Source organism: Rhinopithecus roxellana, chromosome 19 (assembly GCF_007565055.1).
Source record: "Rhinopithecus roxellana isolate Shanxi Qingling chromosome 19, ASM756505v1, whole genome shotgun sequence".
Classification (NCBI taxonomy): Eukaryota; Metazoa; Chordata; class Mammalia; order Primates; family Cercopithecidae; genus Rhinopithecus; species Rhinopithecus roxellana.
Genome location: NC_044567.1, coordinates 58,353,615 through 58,375,382, shown reverse-complemented (window position 1 = coordinate 58,375,382; position 21,768 = coordinate 58,353,615).

The window sequence follows — 21,768 nt, the reverse complement described above, 5'->3', positions numbered from 1 at the left end:
ATGTTACCCTCAGGAATCTCTGTTTCTTGCATTCAGCTCTGTGTTGGGTGAAGGAAAGAATTTCAACACCTGCCTGAGAGTCTAAGTCCATCTGCTTTGATTACAAATTGTTAGTGAAGATGTTATTTCTCAGGTAGCTATTTCTGTAATACGAGAGAAGGGCTCTTATGTAGCAAAAACATAAACTGATAATAGCCTGCCTCTATGAATATATCCAATTAACTCTTGCCTCTCTACATATCTATCTCATACATGTTTTATCATAACGTTGCACATTTTGATTTGCTTCTCTAGGGAGATGTAGGTTATATAAGAAAAACATAGATTAGGGTTCAACAGAGCTGAGGCTGATTCCTGGCTTTGATATTTATTAGATGGATGATACTGATCTTTAGTACTGTAGGAACTTCAAACTCATTCTATCCAAATCTTAACACAGATCTGTTTTTCCTTAGGATCTGTTTCTTCTTTCTTATGTTTTATCTCCATTTATGAAGCTGCCAGCCACTCTGACTCAAGTCACAAACCTGAAAATCATGATAGGTTTTTCCTTTCTCCCTCCGCTGTGATTTTTCAGCAGTTAAAACTTGCTGATTTTTCCAGTTGCTGTGTTTCTCTGCAGTGTCCACCTTAGTTTACACCCTCCTTCAAGGCCCTGTATACTGCCAGGCCTTGAAGGAGGGTCTAAACTAAGGTGGAAGCCTGAAGATCAGACCTGTACTGATCTATACTTATAGACCTAGACTGAAGAGCAAGTATCCTATAGCTAATAAATATCAAAGCCAGGAATCAGCCTCTGTTCTACTAAACTCTAATCTATGTTCTTATATAACCTACATCTCCCTAGAGAAGCAAATCAAAATGTGCAATGTTATTATAAAACAGACTTATTATAAACAGACCTGTGTTCTCACCGGCTGTTCCATCTGACTCCAGTTTCACCATCAATCCATCTTTCATGACATTACTCTTTGCTCTTGTGACCTCTCTAAAACACCAGGTGACCATGCTGTGTTCTTACATAAACTACTCCATGCCTCTTTGCTGCACACAGAATAAATGGCAAGTTCTCAGCACGGTCCTCGTGTGTCTTTCTAGTATGTGGCTCTGTCTAGCCCTCAGCCCTGCACCAGAGACTCCAGTCACACTCATGTTTCCTGAATGGACTGAGATCTCTCATGCTTACAGGCTTTTTCACACTGCTTCCTCTACTGTGAACAACTCTCCCCTGCAACTTCTTGTGGGAAATAAACAACAAGTGGCCAGGTGTGATCTTCATACCTGTAATCCCAGCACTTTGGAAGGCCAAAGTGGGTGGATCATCTAAGGTCAGGAGTTTGAGACCAGCCTGGCCGACGTGGTGAAACTGTGTCTCTATTCAAACAAACAAAAAAAAAAATTAGCCAGGCTTGGTGGCATGTGCCTGCAACCCCAACTACTCGGGAAGCTGAGGCAGGAGAATTGCTTGAACCTGGGAGATGGAGGTTGCACTGCCCTCTAGCCTGGGTGACAGAGTGAGACTCCCTTTCAAGAAATAAAATAAAAATAAATAAATAAACAACAAGCACACAAACTAAAATGAACCAAACAACAACAGTAACAAAAACCTTGAACAGTCAGATTTAGCACTGAGTTTTTAGGAAGTGTTACAGATCCTCTCTCCAAAGATGCATGCATGCAACTAGTAAATACTTATCAAGAAAAGTAACTGTCTCCAACTTTTCCCTGAAATCCTTGTCTTGGGCTTAAAGTAGGCTTTTTTATTTTATTTTATTATTTTTTTTAATTTATCTTTGCCCCTGTCTTCTTGTTGCCTAACTTCACTTCTTACTTATTGTTTAGTCCTGAATTTCTATTATGCACTGCTTCTATCTCAGGTTCTGTTGCAATAAAGTCTATAATTCAGCTACTATCATTTTAGTTCTGAAAGCAGTCATGTCAATAAACACCATAAATCATTCTACTGTAAAGATACATACACGTGTATGTTTATTGCAATACTATTCACAATAGCAAAGACTTGGAACCAACCCAAATGTCCATCAATGATAGACTGGATTAAAAAAATGTGGTACATATACACCATGGAATACTATGCAGCCATAAAAAAGATGAGTTCATGTCCTTTGCAGGAACATAGATGAAGCTGGAAACCATCATTCTTAGCAAACTCTCACAAGAACAGAAAACCAAACACCACATGTTCTCACTCATAAATGGGAGTTGAACAATGAGAACACATGGACACAGGGAGGGGAACATCACATACCAGGGCCTGTTGTGGGGTGGGGGGCTAGGGGAGGGAGAGCATTAGGAGAAATAACTAACATAGGTGATGGGTTGATGGGTGCAGCAAACCACCACGGCATGTGTATACCTTTGTAGCAAACCTGCACGTTCTGCACCTGTGCCCCAGAACTTAAAGTATGTTTAAAAAACATTTTTAAGTCTTTTAAGTATAGTTTATATCTGTATTTGCCGCATATTTTCTTATAGGTGATAATATAATAATATTTAACTTAAATGTCATTGGCTCTGCACTGTAAAAGCACACCCTACCACTTAATTATCTTTTACTGGGGAAAATATGCATTGTACACTTGTTTTGTATAAACATTTTGCAAAACTAATTCCTTTTATGCACGACAGTATTTGTTTTATGAGGTTTAAATACCGCAGGGTAATTTCTGTATCCTTTCTCATTCGAGCTATGAACATAACACTTACAATCATATGCTACCTCTGTGAGAAAAGATGCTACCGATTTACAAGGTACATATGCTTTGAGTGGTTTATACATGGGTGAAGGTGAGTTGTACTAACAATGTATGTTGCTCATATGATGTAATGACAATCTAGTATGTATTCGTGGAGAAGAAATAGAGTGATAGAGTGTGATTATTGAACAGAATGAATCAAATTACTTTGAAAAGGATGCAGTTAGGCTCTTACTCCAAGTAAAACCTAATCCTTGGCCATTATTTTCTGAAACATTACCAAGACATTCTTGGTATATTGCGGTATAATATCGCTTCATTTGTCTTTGATCATTTTCGACCCTAGATAGACAGGGGTAAGATGACACTCAGCATAGTATAGAAAGAAAGTTGTTAAAATAAGAAAAAAAGAGCAACAAAGACTGTTGCCTCTTGGACAAGAGTGGGTAACATCTTAGGGGCCGCTACTTACCTCTTACCTCTCCTATTAACTTGATGTGTTTCATAAACTGTGTCAGAGCAGAAATTATTTGACAGTGCAACTATAAGCAACTATTCTAGCAGCCTCTTAAAAACATGGTGCTGCACAATGCTATTTTATGGAGTCAATATTGCCAGACAGATCATATAAGCCATTACTGCCTACAGATTTCCAGGACATACCGAATTATCTGCATGGAATTGACATAGAACAGTGAGGCACAAATCTAGGAACAGAAATCTCGCTGTCTGTATTAAGTCAACAACTTAATGTTGTCTCTCCCTGGCCTTGCTATACTCTAGAGTGAGATGTAATTTAGTACACTGGAAGTTGTGTTGTGATGTACCAACAAACTACTTGTAAATAAATCTCCACTGTACCTAGGTGTGTTGATTAAGTTTTTACCTTGAGATTCATGAATGCCAGGTTATCTCTAGAATAACAAGACCATGGGTTTATTGTTATTATCACCATCATCATTTAAAATAGCAAGGGCTAGACTATTCGCAGGGCACTACATATTATGCACTGAGTTAAATAATATACAGTTATCACTGGGTTCTCAAATATAATTATAATATGGTTGTCACCAAGTCTCCTGCAACGACACATGTGATAAGAATTCCTTTTGGGCTTGTCAGAGTCACATGTGTGTTGAAGCTTTTCTATTCTTTCCTGGATAAAAGGATGAAACCTATCATTTTGGAAGATGACTGGTCCCCTGGAGAGTCATCCCATCAGTTAAAATGTGTTTTCCTAATTTTCCTAATCTTTGTTACCACCTTGTGTTTCTTTGCACTTTGCTGGTTTATACATATGAAAGAGCCCAGGGTTCTGAGCTATGTTAAAGAGTGAAACCCATGTCTGTCTGCTTTTAAGGGAAGAGTTCTCTCCCTCCATGGCTTCTGCCCTTTGCCCAGCCTGTGAGGCATTCCATCTGCCTATGTCTGTGAGGAGGCACACAGCCTCTGGGGCTGAACCAGTGAGGTCAAATAATGTTCTCACCATTTAGTGTAATTAACTCCAACCACCCATCTGTTGCAAGCCCCAGTGCAGCCAACACAAGCAAGAGTAGGCCAAGAAGAAATTTCTCCTCATTATTAAGCCTAAATCTAAGCACTTGTCTGTCTGTAAAAACAGAGCGAAGGGAGGAAAACGAAACCAGTGCACGGGGTCTGAGGTTTCAATAAATGTCAGGGAGCGTCAAGTCTGTTTGGATTACAAATTATTGCTGGCTGACGGTCTTACTATTTTACAGCTAGAGATTGCTGTCATGGGGGGGATGTGGTGGGAGGAACCTCTCACATCACAGCCAGAGGGGAACAGAAGTTACCAAATACTATAACAATCATAAAACATTACAAGAGGGACTTTAGCATTTGCTAAGTTTGGTCTTTCCTTAACGAACATTTCAAGAAACAACAGCCTACAACACTCAGCTCTTCCCACAGGGTTTGATGAAGTGCTGGATTTGCCGAAGATTGAGAGCTCATTTCTCCGGTTTACCCATTCTAAGCTCCACTTCGTCCCTTTCTTCTGCTGAGCCACTTTAAACATCTGAGAGTGATAAAGAGGCCTAAATGTTTCGAGGTGAATTAATACCTCACTACATATCCTGGAGAAATACACACCAATAATTTGAGCGGCGGTTAAGACTGTTTTTCAGATGGATTAAATGAGTGGGCAATTACTGATTAAAATAAACCTAATGCCTGAGCATTCCAGCCCTGTCCATGGCTGAACCCAGGTCAGCCGCTTTCTATTGGTAGAAAGACTTTTCGCATTATAAAAAGTGCACATGCTTCTTGGTGCTTTTGCTGAAGCTAATTAACATTTTTCATTCATTTTTTTTTTTTTCCTGGCAAATGCTTATTGAGAGTCTATTATATTCCAAGTATTGTGTTGGGTGCACTGAAAACCAAGAAAATGATGGTCTTCATTCTTCTTGAACTTAGAGTAGAGTGCGGTTCTTTTCACCAAAGCTGTTCTGGTTTTAAATCATTGAAAAATCCCTCAAGTAATCTTAACACCAAAAAGGGGAAATTGTTCTAAGGTACAGGAGTAGCTATAGATCCAAAAGAAAGAAAAACAGGAGGACCTCACAAAAGCCTGAAAGTTAGTACCAAGAAATAATTAAAAACAAGATTACTTTCTTCGAAGCTCTCCTTGCACTGTCTCTTCTTTCTGTGTCTCTTACAGCTAGGGTTTATTCTTCTCCTCCTCAGCTTTCTAGGATTTCTAGCTTTCTTTTCTTGAGCATGCGTAGAATTAAATAGAATCTTCTCAGGCAAGCTCTCCATTTCAGTGCCCCAGTTGAGCTTCCCATTTCAATGACCAACTCTTTTAAATCCCAACTCAGAATTTATGGAGGAGAAAAGTGGATTGTTTCAATTTGAATCAGGTGTACGCTCTTAGCACGTAATACTGATTATAGGATTTAAGGTCTGAAATATGTGTCTTAACTCCAAGAAAATGATGTAAACTGAGTTTATTACTATAGCTGATTAATCTAATTCCTGTATCAATACATATTGTCCTTTAAAATACAAAAAGAATAAATTTACAACTAAAGAATGTTATAAACTGTGTTGTGAAATGTTAAGAAAGAGTCAGCATTTGAAAAAAAATGTAAGAAGGAAAAATACAATTATGCTTTCTGTCCGATTGCCACCTGCATTGTGAGGCAATCGCCCAACAAGAGCATGACTATTTTCTTTTCTTTTTCTTTTTTCTTTTCTTTTTTGAGGTGGAGTCTCACTCTGTCATCCAGCCTGGAGAACAGTGGCATGACTTTGGCTCACTGCAACCTCCAACTCCCAGGTTCAAGCAATTCTCCTGCCTCAGCTTCCTGAGTAGCTGGGACTACAGGCGCCCGCCACCACACCCAGCTAATTTTTGTATTTTTAAGTAGAGACTGGGTTTCACCACGTTGGTCAGGCTGGTCTCTAACTCCTGACTTCAGGTGATCCACCCTCCTCAGCCTTCCAAAGTGCTGGGATTACAGGCATGAGCTGCTGCGCCAGGCCCTCTTTTCTATAATCTATTTAATTTCTCATAAGGACCTAGGTAATACGCCAGAAACCCAAAATCACCTGCTGAAGCCTGACAACCCAATTCACAGGTGACTTTGAAAGAGAGTAGGGATGTGGATTTCTGCCCGTAAAGTTATGAGTGTTATGTCTATCTGTCCGTATTTTCTGGGAAGGTCATTGACCTAAAGTTCAGATCTACACCATTTCCTGGGCAACGGCCAACAGTATGACCTGATGACAAGCCCCAGACTACATAAGTTTGGGTTCCCCAGAAGTAGAAACTAACTCAAATATTTGAATAAAATTATTTTATTTGGAGAGTGAAAGAAAACATCCATGGGGGAGTACGGAAGCAAGACAAGGAAGGGAAAGCAGCCAAGAAAGAGTGTGCTGCCAAAAGCCAGTAACAAGTGCGGGTACACAGAGATTCATCCTATGGGGAAAACTCCAGGAATCAGAGATTCAGATCAAATTAATAAAACCACATGACTTAGAGTCACTCCCCAAGGAGGGTGAGGTCACCGAGGGAAATCATAGACAAACTCCAGTCACTTATATTAAGAGCTGCTTCTAGGGGTTTTTAATTCTCTACTTCAGTTTGTCATGCTGGCAGCAAAGCAATCTCTAGAGCAAGAAAAACCCTCAAAGAAGTACAGGTGCCTTCAGCTGCAATGAAGTGGTAAGAAAGGTGAGATGTTGATGGGGCACTAAAGTCATCCACTCAAATCCACCTGCTCAGATCTCTGCATGCCCTGTGTTCATTTCATTCTATCCTATATTGATTTTTCAAGGTGGTGGACAGACTGTTTATTAAATGATTAAATAACACACAACAGGAGGGATAGTGAGAGAGACCATCATCTGCTTCAGTTTATTTCAAGGCAGCCATCAATATTCCTTTTCTTCTCTCCTTTCTACCCATTCTAGACATTCCTCATCCTTGTCCATTTCTGCTGATCTAGAATGTCTGCCAAGTAGAAGGCTCAGACCTTCATCACAGGAGATTGAAAGGTCTGAATCTTTGTTTGCTTTGCCCTTGTCGAGCTGTAACTGCTACAATTGCACATTCTTGCAATTGTAAGAATGCGACAAAATCGTTCTGTCTAAAGTATGGCCAGGCATGGAATCAGCAAGATACATTGAGTGTCCTGAGTTCTATATATGCTCCTGGTTCCATTTTATAATGTTATTTCTTAATGATAATCAAAGTCAATTACTCCTACCAGTCAGGTGGCAAAATGTGCTTTGGGTGCAAGGAAAAGCCCGAAGCCCATGAAGAGAGGAAAAGCAGGATTTGGCAGTTTGACGTTGACAGCATTCGCTGAAATAATAAGGACACAGGAATGTGAGGGAGCAGGACACTGACCGGTATCTGCTATGCAGGCATAGAGAAACATGTCACGATATTTTGCCAAATGAACAAGTAATGGATCTTAAAGATTGATGACAAGAGTTTTGTGGAAAGATGTGTAGATGGGCTTCTTCACAATTACCCAAAATTTAAAATTATTTTTTCCCATATGAATATTCTTTAGAAGATCCCAATAAAGGGGATCTGGCTTAAACATCATGACCTATTTATGGTACTACAGAAAAAGAACTGAAGGAGTAGCTTTGTTGACTGGGGTGATTGACTAGCTGTCAAGGGAAAACATGGATGGAAGAAATGTGGATGGAACTCAGTCTCCCATGAGGAGTCCCTGAATTCCTGATGGGGGCCACAGAGCCTCAGAGTTGAGAGCACTGGCTCGGGCTTTTCACATCTGAGCTTCACAACATCTAAGTGAGGACAAGGTAGATCATGCAGCTGTTGTGATGGACCCAACACTCCCCGCCTTTAAACCAAGAGAAGTGTGTATGTCAGTATGTCACAGTTCATGAAGGTTTTCAGGTTGTTTAATGACAATAAATGACAATACACATTCTCTTTTTTGGAAGAGCAGTCCCTTTTCTTCATTCTACTTCCACTTCTCACCTATCAAAATGCTACTCAACCTTCCAATTCCTAATTAAATTTTGTTCCTCCAAGAAACATTCTACTCTCCCTTATTCCCTTTTAAGAAGAGATGACTCTCTTCGCTTAACTTTGTTAAATGGTATTTAATAACGTAACACATACTCACTTTTTATATGTTTTATATAGTCACTTATTTTTATGTGTGTATTACATATTCACTTCTTTAATAGTTGATTTTTCATATACCCTCACTGTAAATTACTTGAGGGTAGAAATGTGCCTTAGACATCATCAGTCCCATAAAATAATGCACCTAATGAATGCCAAATGTTTGTTGTGTGAATACAACTTTAATAACAATCTTACATAATTCTTGCCTAAAGAACCCTTACATTAAGTCTGGAGTTGATCATTTTTATTCCACAATAGGCTTATGAATCTTACACTAATCATCGTGGAAGGCACAAAGAACCATGTGTGTGTATGTGTGCGTGTGTGTGTAAAACACATTGACATCTCACGCCTGTAATCCCAGCACTTTGGGAGGCCGAGGTGGGCAGATCATAAGGTCAGGAGATCGACACCATCCTGGCTAACACAATGAAACCCTGTCTCTACTAAAAATACAAAAAATTAGTCGGGTGTGGTGGCAGGTGCCTGTAGTCCCAGCTACTTGGGAGGCTGAGGCAGGAGAATGGCATGAACCTGGGAGCTGGAGCTTGCAGTGAGCCGAGCTCATGCCACTGCACTCCAGCCTGAGAGACAGAGTGAGACTCTGTCTCAAAAAAAAAAAAAAAAAAAAAAAATCCTTGACACTTTATTCAGAGCAATGTTTACATCTGTCTGTTAAAATGAGTGAATTTTTCCATCTCAACTCTTTCATTTGCCAACAGCACTGTCAGAGATTATGGCCACCCATATGACTCATTTCTTAAATCAATATAGTTAGTTTTCGTGCCCACCAGAATTGAGAAATGGCAAACACCAATTTCCTTTTCTTGTTTGTCATGGTACCACTATTCATTCTAGAATGCTGTGCATGTGTGTGTTTTAGTAATGACTCTGTTTTTTTCCAGAGAAGTAAGTAAGGTAGTGAAGGCATTTTTTAATTTATCAAGATATGACAGTTAGTACAATAAACTAATTTTCCCAACAATAATACTAGAAAATTAAAATAATAAGAACATTTGGGGATTTATGTATTCATTATCTCATGTATATAATATTTATTTTTAGGGTTCATGAAAATAACAATGCTCAAATTCCAACATTGGCCTTGCCATCATGCAACTGACATCTGGGGGTAGAAATAACCAAATGATCACACAAAGGCAGTATTATGGTGGTCAGAAGCTGTGTCAGACTCACATGGTGTGCTATGATGGGATAAAGCAGGGATCTGGATCCTGGTCAGGCAGATTGTAAAGGATTCTCTGGAAAGAAAGAGTTAGCAGAGGTTGAAGCCGTGTATTTCCCCAAGTGCAATCTCTGGGGCAGCCTCAGCATCACCTGGGACTTGTCATTTGTGAATTCTTAGATCCCATCCCAGACTTACTGAATGACACTGCCTGGGGACTAGGGCTCAGGAATCTGTGCTCTACTAAGCCTCCCAGATGATAATGATGTCTGTGAAAGTTTAAGTAGGAGTTTTTAGGTGATATGCCTAGAACACAGCAAATGAGGAGGATGTTGGCAGGAGAGAAGGCTAGGGAGGCAGGTTATATACACAGCATTGTAAAGTGAGTCAGAAATTGGGGTCAACAAAGCCACTAAATATTTTAAAGCAAATGAAATGAAGTAGGTACAGGAGCAGTGATGACGTGACATGAGACTTACCTTTATTTCAAAAGATCATTCTGGGCCAAGTGTGGGGTCTCATGCCTGTAATCCTAGCACTTTGGGAGGCTGGAGTAGGGGGATCGCTTGAGTTCAGGAGTTTGAAAACAGCTTGAACAACATAGTGAGACCTCATCTCTAAAAAAAATTAGTGGGATGTGTTGGCATGTGCCTGGAGTCCCAGCTACTTGGGAGGTGGGAGGATCACCTGAGCCCAAGAAGTCGAGGCTGCAGTGGGTCGAACTTGTGCCACTGCACTTCAGCCTGGGCTAAGGAGCAAAATCCTGTCTCAAAAAAAAAAAAAAAAAAAAACAAAGAAAACAAACAAACAAAAAACATTCTATCTGAAGTATGGACAAGGGGGTTGAAGAAGCAGTAAAGATTGAAATGGGACCTGCTGAGGGTGTCTAGTTGTCCAGGTGAGAAAGACTGGTGACTATGCCTAGGAGCAATATAGAAGAAAGTAATGGATTGAAGAGTCATTTAGGGAATAAAATCCAAAAGATTTGATAATTTGACATTGTGAGAGCATAGCACCTTTAATTATTATAATGTGGCTTGTATCTTCTAATTTATTTTTGAATTTATAGAATTATTTATTTATTTATTTTTAGACAGAATCTCGCCCTGTCATCCAGGCTGGAGTGCAGTGACATGATCTTGGCTCACTGCAACCTCCACTTTCCAGGTTCAAAGAATTCTCCTGCCTCAGCCTCCCGAGTAGCTTGGACTACAGGCGTGCACCACCACACCTGGCTAATTCATGTGTTTTTGGTAGAGATGGGGTTTCGCCGTTTTGGCCAGGCTGGTCTCGAACTCCTGACCTCAAGTGATCCACCCGCCTCAGCCTCCCAAAGTGCTGGGATTATGATGTGAGCCACCACACCCAGCCAGAATATTAACAAGAAGATATGGCTGTCAGGACATTAGTAAATATTGCCCACCAGTCAGGGATAACGACAGTGACAAGAAAGACAATAAGTAGGTTGTCATTGTGACCATTTCTTAACCCCATCAGCAGTAGGGCTTTTCCCTTAAGATTGAAGGTCATATATTTGCTCAAGAGCTACTCCAAAAATCCAAGACACTAATTTATTTATTTCGTTGGCACCTTCATGTGCAGCACTTTTGCACAGAAGTGAGATCCTCTAAAGAATGTGACGAACATTCATTTGAAGCTTGCATTGAACCCTCCGAGTATGCTCCTGAGATAAATTTCACAGAACACGACCTTAAATCCAGCTGGTGTCTCCGTAAATCCAAACATCCTGCTACTGAAAAACAAAAACAGAAACGAAAGCCAAAAAACAAAACTCTGTGGAGTGTTTGTTCTAGTCATGGTAGATCAGTTTCCTGAACATCTACTATATGTAAACCATTAGTAGAGGTGGAAGATGTCATGGTAACTTGGCATGGTTCCTGCCTTCCCGTGGCTTACAGTTTGGTTAAATGATAGTCATGTAAATTGATGAGTACAATAAAAAGCTATGGGGGCTTCTGATTTATCTGTACTGACATTGATTCTCCCTGGAGTTAGGAATTAGTGCTCATGAAGAAGATAATATTATGCTGACTGTTGCAATATGAGTATTTGACAAATGAAGGCAGTGTAGGACATGATTTAAAGACACGAGTTGGGGTTAGCATGGCAAACATTTCTGCAAGACCCCATCAAAGGTAGTAATGTGAGACATGCTAATTTTTTTGTTTTGTTTTGCATGTGATTTAAATATCTTATTGACGCTCCTCTGGCCTTTATATTTCAGAGCTTGTTTTGTCTCCACAATCACATCGGTTTCGTTTGACAGCTGTCATTAGCAATATAGATGGTGATCATTTCTGCTCTATAACGTGTTGGATGATTCCCTTTGCTTTAGCCCAAAAAATACACAAGGAGCACAAGAAAACCAACTCAGTGCACACGTACCATGATCTTGTTGCAGACTCTCTTGCAGTAAAAGGACATGTGGGTTTTATATATTCCTAAACAGCATTTTCTTTGAAAATGCATCCAGGTCTGTTATTCTATTCTGTAGTGTGTCAAATTTGTTGGAATAGAAAACTCGAATGTTCCCCTACCTCTATAGAATGTTCTTTGCTTTATAAACTACCAAAGGAAAAAAACAAGGAAGGTGTATGTTGGAGTAGAAATAGGTCTGTATGTCTTAACATGCACATAGAGTGGTAAATTTTAAAAGCTATAAGTAACAATTTCATACCAATAATGTCTCAAGAAGGCCTCTCTATTTTCCCCTATGGCAAAGAAAAACAGCCAAGATTCCCTTGTTCAATATCTTGAAATGGGCTCCATTTTGAGCTCATGGTATGTAACTCTAATGCCTGTGGAATATTGCTTAACTTGCCAAGCAATCAGGCATACCAAGTTGATTGCGCAGCGTGGAGCATACCTTTCTGGAGGCCTTATCTTGGGAGGGTGACAATTCAGAGTCTGTCTCTGATTCCCTCTTTTTCCTGTAAACTTCTGTTATATCTGAATTTCCTGAAGTTATAAATCCCTTATGTTTCCTGACCTAGAATAGTATTGCATAGACTTTTTACATATTGGAGGAAATGTAAAAAAAATAGTAGAAGCAAATCACTCTGATCCCAGTTTATTTGTGGAACTTCAATAAGAAAGAAGAGAGACAAAGAAAGCGAAACAAGAGAGAAAAGCAGGAGAGAAATGAACATTTATTGAGCAAATACTATGTCATGCACAGTGATAAGCACCTTACATAAGTCATATCTTTGTATGTATTTTTAACTTCTTCATGGAGTTTCTGTCGGTTTTCTAGATGAGTAAGCTCAGAAAAGCTAGGCAAGTTAGTCAGTAGAAAGTTAGAATTCAACAATGATTTAAATGCTTTCCTTACTCTGCCACCTCACATCTAAGCATAATCATACCAGCATTCTGATCTGTTTCAAGCACTATATTGTACCAGCAGAAAAGTATTTAACCACTGGGCACGGTAGCTCATTCTTATAATCCCAGCATTTTGGGAGATCAAGATGGATGGGTTGTTTGAGCTCAGGAGTTCAAGATCAGCCTGGGTGATATAGTGAGACCCCGTCTCTACAAAAAAAAAAAAAAAAAAAAAAAAAAAAAAATTAGCTGGGCGTGGTGGCATGTATCTGTAGTCCCAGTTTCTTGGGAGTCTGAGGCAGGAGGATTGCTTGAACCTGGGAGGTCGAGGCTGCAGTGAGCTATGATTGCTCCAGTGCACTCCAGTCTGGATGACAGAGTGAGACTGCAAAAAAAAAAGGTACAATTAAAAAATAAAAGTATTCAACCTCAATACAAATAACAAGACAAATCAATTGTCATAAAGAAGAAAAGTAGTTTGCTGGTGGACTGAATTCATCACTCCTTAACCAGTGGCTATTGCATTACATACACACATTCGAGGATTGGCAAGACATACCAGAGTTATCTTCTTGGTGCTGACTTCTAGCCTTTCCTCTTTTAGTGTCTCTTCCATGGCTGTTCCAGTGCCAAAGCCAATCAGTCAAATTTCTGAAGGATGCCAAGACTTTTCATTCATTCAGCAGCCTTTCAACAAGTCTTTATTGATTTTTTTTTAATCAGTCAGAGTCCTGGCAGGAAAGAGAACTCATTGCAGATGGTACAAATGAAGAGATTTTAATGAAGGGTCTACTTAATGATATGTAGATAGGGTTACAAGTATAAATCTAGAGAGGATGCAGTGCTTAGAGATTAGGAGCAGCAGGAAGCCATTACACCTCCAGGGTGGAAGGAATTAAAAGAAGAATTGCTTTATTTGAGCCAAGTTAGAGCTGCAACTCCAGAGGAACAAGATACCTGGCAGGAATTGTGGAGGAATGCAGCTACTGCTAGAGATGAATGGAAGCAATGATGCGACAGAGAGGAAATACCACAGCCTCTCTCTCCTCCCTCCCTACACTCACTTCACAGTACCTCCCATTGGCTGAAAGCACCCAGAAGCCATCTGACAAGGGATCCAGTCCAAAGGAGTCTACCTCCCAGGGCACAGAGCAAAGCAGAAGAAGAGTAGAAGATGAATCTGTGGCCAGGTAATCCCAGCACTTTCAGAGGCTGAAGCAGGAGGACCACTTGAGGTCAGGAGTTAGAGGTCAGCCTGGGCAATATAGCAGGACGACTTCTCTACAATAATTAATAAATAAATAAATAAATAAATAAATAAATAAATAAATAAATAAATAAAATAAATTAGATAGCATGGTGCACACACCTATAGTCCCAGCTACTTGGGAAGCTGAGGCGGGAGGATTGCTTGAGCCCAGGAGTTCGAGGTTGCAGTGAGCTGTTATCATGCCACTGCACTCTAGCCTGAGTGACAGAGTGAGAATTTGTCTAAAAAAAAAAAAAATGCATCAGGGGGAGTTAGGGATAACGAATAACTTGCCCAAGTGCTAACCAGATTCCTGGACCTAATTTAGGCAACAAACAGTGAACACAGAATAGAGCCATGAATACAGTAGATTCAAATTTTGCACCCACAGAGCTTACTTTCTATTGCAAAATAGAGGCAAAACAAAACAGGGATGGAGAATGAGATGTGGGATGTTCCATAGTGATACAAGCTAAGGTAAAATGAAGGAGGCAGGAAAGGGAACTTCAAAATCTATGGAGGGTAGAACTTTAGACAGGGTGACTAGAGGTGTCTCACTTCACTAAAAAGGATTCCCTGAGATGGTGATGTTGCCAAAAAGACCTGATGAAGTGGAGGAAATGCACCATGCAGGCAGTGGGAAGAGGGAGCATGGAGTCCAAAGAAAGCCCAGGCCCAGCATGGTGAGGTGTGGGTAGAGGGGACTGAATGAGGAGTCATGGGCGACAAAGCCAGGAAAATACTCACTCCATAGCATTTGCATCACTCTTATCTAATTGGCATATTCTCTCAACTGGAGAAACTACTACTGCAAACACAAGTTCACAAAAGCCTTATATAATGAGATTTTCTACACACACACACACACACATATACAGATATACAGGCACAAATATATTCAATCCTTAAACAAGGCTTACTCATTATCTATCTATCTATCTATCTATCTATCTATCTATCTATCTATCTATCTATCTGTTTTTATAGTCTGCTATGAAATATAAAATATATCACTCTTGTACCTCCATCACATGGCTTCTGGTTTATGTTTTGTCTCTGACCAGATTCTGTACACAGGGATGAAAGACTGACAGCAGAATAAAAAAGAAGCTGAAAGAGTCAAAATGATTCACCCATTACCATCTAGTATGGGTCAGTTCGCTGTGCTAGGCCAATTAATGGACCACCTTCCTGTTTACTGCTTAGTCATTTTGGGATGTGATGTCTGTTCCTTTTACAATCAATTTTTGCTAGTGTAATGAGGGCATGTGATACAGAGTATGGCAACTGATGTATCTGATATTCTTTAAAATTCTCTTTTGAAGGGATTGTGGCTGTTACTGCTTCCCAGAGGAATCTATGACATCAGAAAGAAATTGATTTCATTTATCTTACACCCTGGACCCTGTAGTTTTTCCTGAACCCCTAAAATATATTTTGTCTGCATGGTAATAGCCACCATCACCTTTCACCTATACCATCACCTTTACCTATGTATTACACACGCACACACACACTACACATCTATATGTTTACATACATATGTATGTATGTATATCTCTGTATGTGTATATATATTTTTTCTTCTGTTTATAAATAAATGTCCTTGCCAATACTTTTTCCCTAAGATACTCTTGTTCAGCCATCAAGATTTCACAGTCCAGATATTCCTTTCTCTGTGACACTTTTCTGGATAAATCTAGGCAGTCTCACCCAGGCTGTTCATCATGACCCCATGCCACTCAGTTCAGACCTGTGTTAAAGAACTATTGATGTTGGCTTGTGGTTTCTCTCTTCACAGGCCAATGATCCCAACTAGACTGTGAGCTCCATATGGCGAAAGACACAGTACACTCTTTTGGGTCCCTGTCTTTACAAAGGGTATGATTCATTTCTTTTGCTTAGAGTGGATTATAAAGGTAGGTAGGTAGGTAGGTAGGTAGGCAGGTCGGTAGGTCGGTAGGTCGGTAGGTCGGTCGATAGATAGATAGATAGATAGATAGATAGATAGATAGGTAGATAGATAGATAGATAGATAGATAATGAGTAAAGCTTATTTACTTAAGGATTGAATGTATTTGTGCATGTATACCTGTGTGTGTGTGTGTGTGTGTGTGTGTTTGTGTGTGTGTGTGTGTCTGCATCTGTAGAAAAATCTCATTATATAAGGCTTTTGTGAACATGAGTTTGCAGTATTGGTATCCCCTACTGAGAGAATATGTCAATTAGATCATAGATGGTGGTGTAAAACTGACTGTAGATTTCAATTTGCTAAAATACTCAAATAACTTACATCTTAAACATAGATACTTTGTTGTTGACTATAACACAGTCACAGAATACTCAGCTTCCCTCTAATCTAATGACCTTGCTGGACTTGTCATCTGGGAGGTCTTTGTGATTTTATCTTATCTGTATTTGAGCATCATAAAGATGAGTAGCTAAAGTGTGGTTAATAAACCCCAGCTGGGCATTTTCAAGGTGAATAAACACACCATTTTTTTCTACTGTTTTTTCATGTGGAAATGATGAATAAAAGTCACAATTCTTATTTTCATTATAAGTGGAAAAGTAGAAAAAATATCAACTTATGATACTTGAGGCTATTAGAAAGTGTTTTAGAGACACCCTGAAAGTTTCAAATGATTATAACTCCAGTCAAATTTTATGACTGCTTGTAGATTTTCATGATCAAAGAAAAAGCAAACAGAGAATACTTTTTAGGCTGAAAGATATTCAGGACTTTACAATTGTTTTCTTGACCCTCCTTCTATTCTTAGAATGATTAATAGTTTCACAATGTAAAAGCACCCACATTTGGGATTAAGTAACTGAATGAATTTAATTCCTGAATCCATTCTTCATCCACCCCAGGCATGTTGCATAATATATTATCTCAGTGATTAAAAATACAATGACCTAGATACAAGAGAAAGTCTTCAAAAATGTTCAGCTACCCATTATATTACATTCCATAAGTTTTAACTCAATGTTTCTTATTTTACTAAAAAGCATAGTAGTACAAGTAATGAAATTTGAAAAGAGGTACAGATTAAGTTTTAGTACTATTGATACTAATATGCTGATTTTAATGATTGTATGTGGTATTACAATAGAATGTTCCTGATTATAGGAAATGCATACCATGTACATGAGTAAAGGGGCAATATGTTTATAACTTATTTTCAAATGATTCAGAAAAAATAATATATGTACATATTTATGGGGATATAGGCATTCATATGTATGAATATGTATACAATATATGTATGTGTAAATATGCATATACACATATAAATGTGTTCATAAATATATACATACATGTGCATATATAGGCACACCTGTATATATGCATGTATGAGGCATATGCATATGATATACATATATATAAACATAGGCATATATATGGTATGCATATACAGGTAGTCTAACAGATTATATGTTTATGTACATATGTATGCATATTATCCCCATTGCTATATCATTAAAACACATTTTGCATTTTTTATGTTTTACATAAGACACAATTGTTATGTCTATTTTGTAAATGTTAAATAAAAAGTTTCACATTTGTGGAATATGAATAACACACAAAAACTCTTTTAAATCTTTTTGAAATTGACAAATACGGTGCATATTGTGTACACCATGATGTTTTGACATATGTGTACATTGTGGAATGACTATATGAAGCTCATTCACATAACCACTACTCACATACTTCAGATTTATTTTGTGGTGAGCACACTTAAAATCTACTCTCTTAGCAATTTTAAAGTATACAATACATTGCTATTAATTATAGTCACCATGTTGTACAATAGGTCTCTTAAACTTATCCCTCTGGTCTAACTGAGATTTTGTATCCTTTGACAACCATCTTCCCAGTCCCTCCCACCACCACCCTCCCAGCCCCTCATAACCACCATTCTATCCTCCTCTGCTTCTGTGAGTTCACGACATTTTTAGTTTTCGTATATAAGTTAGATCATGTGGTATCTGTCTTTCTGTGTCTGGCTTTTTTCACTTAACATAATGCCCTCTGGGCTCATCCATGTTGTCATAAATGACAGGAATTCTTTTTTTAAGGCTGATTAGTAGTCCACTGTGTATATAGCACATTTTCTTTTACACATTCATCTATTGACAGTCATTTAGGTTGGTTCCATATCTTGACCATTGTAAATAATGCTATAACGAACATGGCAATGCAGGTAACTCTCTGACTAAAATGATTTCGTTTTTTAAGTATAGCCAGTAGTGAGATTGCTGAATCATATGGTAGCTCTATTTTTAATTTACTGAGAAATCTCCATACTGTTTTCCATAAAGGCTGCACTAATTTACATTACCAGCTACAGTGTGCAAGGGTTCTCTTTTCTCCACAGCCTCGCTAACACTTCTTGCTATTTGTCTTTTTCTTAATAGCATGTGTCAGGTGCTATTAAGCTTCTTGCTATTTGTCTTTTTCTTAATAGCACGTGTCAGGTGCATTCTAACACGTGTCAGGAGATATCTCATAGTAGTTTTAATTTGCCTTTCCCTAATGATTCGTGATGTTGAGTATTTTTTTTTCATACGCCTGTTGGTTATTTATCTTCTTTTGAAAAATGTCTGTTTAGGTTCTTCATCCAGTTTTTAATTGGGTTGTTTTCTTGAGTTGCTCGAGTTCCTGTGTATATTTTGAACATTAACTTCTTATCAGATGTATGGTTTGCAACTATTTTCTTCCCTTCAATAGGTTGTCTCTTAATTCTGTTGATTGTCTCTTTGGCTGTGCAGAAGCTTTTTAGTTTTGTGTAATTCCATTGTCTGTGCTTTTGTTGCCTGTGCTTTGGGGGTCCTATCCAAAAAACCATTGTCTAGCCCAGTATCATGAAGCTTCCCCCCTGTTTTCATCTAGTAGTTTTATAGTTTCAGATCTTACATCTAAAGCTTTAATCCATTTTGAGTTTTGTGTGTGGTGTGAGATGAAAACCTAATTTTATTCTTCTGCATGTAGATACCCAATTTCCCAGCACCATTTATTGAAGAGACTCTTCTTTTTCTCATTATGTGTTTTTGGCATCTTCTACCTTTGGTTATTGTGAATAGTACCACTATAAACATTGGTGTACAAGTATTTTTTTGAGAGCTAGCATTCAATTCTTTAGTGTGTATTCCTAGCAGTAAAATTTCTGGGTCTTAGGAAAATGTTAGCTTTTTGAAGAACTGGCAACCTTTTTCCATTCACATTTGATGTTAGGAGCAGGATTCATAAAGTCATAATGCAGATGTAATCTCTGAATTTCAGCAGTTGATTTGTACACTCACATGCATCTTACAAACACCTTGAGCAGGACCTGGGGGGAGTAGACAGAGCTCAGTGAAATCTGTGCCATGCCTTCAAGGAATTCTTATTGCAGTATCAAGAGATTTCAGGCGAAAGGAGAGATCACTTAAGAAAAGTAGAGGCCAGGCGCGGCATGGTGGCTCATGCCTGTAATCCTTGCACTTTGTGAGGCCAAGGTAGGTGGACCACTTGAGCTCAGGAGTTGGAGACCAGCCTGGGCAACATGGCAAAACCCTGTGTCTACCAAAAATACAAAACATAGGTTGGGCGTGGTGGCGTGCACCTATGGTCCCATCTACTTGGGAGGTTGAAGTGGGAGGATTGCTTGAGTCCAGTAGGTGGAGGTTGTAATGAGCTGAAATCACACCACTCCATTCCGGTCTTGATGACACAGTGAGACCCTGTCTCAAAATAAATAAATAGTTAATTAATAAAAAGAAAGGTAAAGATAAGGGAATATGAAATTATGTCACTGTTTTTAAAGGACATGATATAGATGAATAAATAAAATTAAGGATCAGAGGTAAAGTATAAGAGTTCTACACATAATCTATGATTCAAAAATATGCTCTACATATTTAAGCAAAGGGCTTCTGGTCTTTATCTCAGTCTTTTTTTCTGGTTGCTCTACTTCATAGGTTAAGGACTATGTTTTCAAACAGAGAAAACATATACAAAGTAATAAGCTCAATGCTACATTTGTCTAACCACAGCATATTTCTTTACTATGGAATTTCTAACCTTATGAATGTCCCAGGGTCCATCTTTGAGCCCCGTCTTTATCTACTCACACTCCCTAGAAGTCATTAAATTTCATGACTTTAAATGTGTTGCATACACAGATAATTCTCTGTTTTTTTAATCTCCAACAGGACCTCTTCTCTAAACTCCAGAATTATCTGCCCGCATATAAGACTCTTCCATAGGGTATCCAATTGACACCTAAAATGTAGTATGTCTGATACTGAACACCTAACTTTCCCTCCCAAACCTAGTCCTATCTCTTTCTTCATTACCTTAATAGGTTCACAGTCACCTATCAGAGTTTAGACCAAATATTCTGCCTTTTTCTCAAACTCCATATTTAATTTGTTAACAAATCTCATTGGCTCTGTCTTCAAAATGTATTTATATTCTACCACATCTCGCTGTCTAAACTGACCCCTCCTTTGTTCCAAGCCATCATCATCTCTCACCCAAAATACTGCAATAGCCTCCTAACAGGTCACTCTACTTAGTTATTTTTCTAGGTTTCTGGTCATATATAGTTTTATCAGTGAGGTCTTCCCAAATAACGCTATTTAAAGTAGCACTCCAGCAATCCCTAATTCTATTTCTCTCTTTGTTTTCTTCTATAGAACTTTACACCATGAAATAAATTGTATATGGTACTTATTTATGTATTTCATCTTCCCCTAAGTTAGAGTGTGAGCTGCAAAAGAGCAGCGACTTTTGTCTGATTTTCATTTTTATTTTTTAACTGGGTGTGTATAGAGGCTAAAATAGTGTTTAGGACATAGTAAAGGCTTATTTTAGGTATTTTTGTATGAACGAATGAATGACAATATATTTGGAATACTTGTACAATCTTCCTTGTGATGAACAATACTTACCTAAGAAATCAGTTATATTACGTCTATTTAAAAATAGTTTAGAGCCTAAAGATACTCGAAAGCCAGGAGACACTTATATATGAAACATTTTCAGAGTAAATATATACTTCCCTAAGAGGTTTGGATTAAAATGTGCTGACTCAAGTTGATCTGTGGCCTTCAGCACTGAAAGTATAAACCCACTTCTAATCCTCTAGTGAAATATTTCTGGACTTAGTAGCTGCAGATCATGGTTGTAGCTGTGTTTCTGGAATACACCAATGATGTGATCACTGGGCAAGTTGCTTAATCCACTTTGAGCTTAAGCTGTAAATTGGTGATGACAATAATAACAAGGACCTCACAGGATCACAGTGAAGATCAGTCGAGATTATGGTCTTGTTTTATAAAATTCTAAACATTCTTCAGATATAAGGATAAGGTTAAGGACTATGTTTTCAAACAGAGGAAACATATACAAAGTAATAAGCTCAATGCTACATTTGTCTAACCACAGCATATTTCTTTACTATGGAATATATTTAAACTTAGATGGAAGGAATTGTTCTAGCCTGCTTGACAGAATATTTTAAGCCCTGTTAAAATAGGTTGATAAAGTATGGTTCTACAAACGTTATTTCTAGGCTTCATAAATGGGCTTGGCTTTCTCAGCTACACGTTAGATCGAGCCTACTCCCCTCCTCCTCAC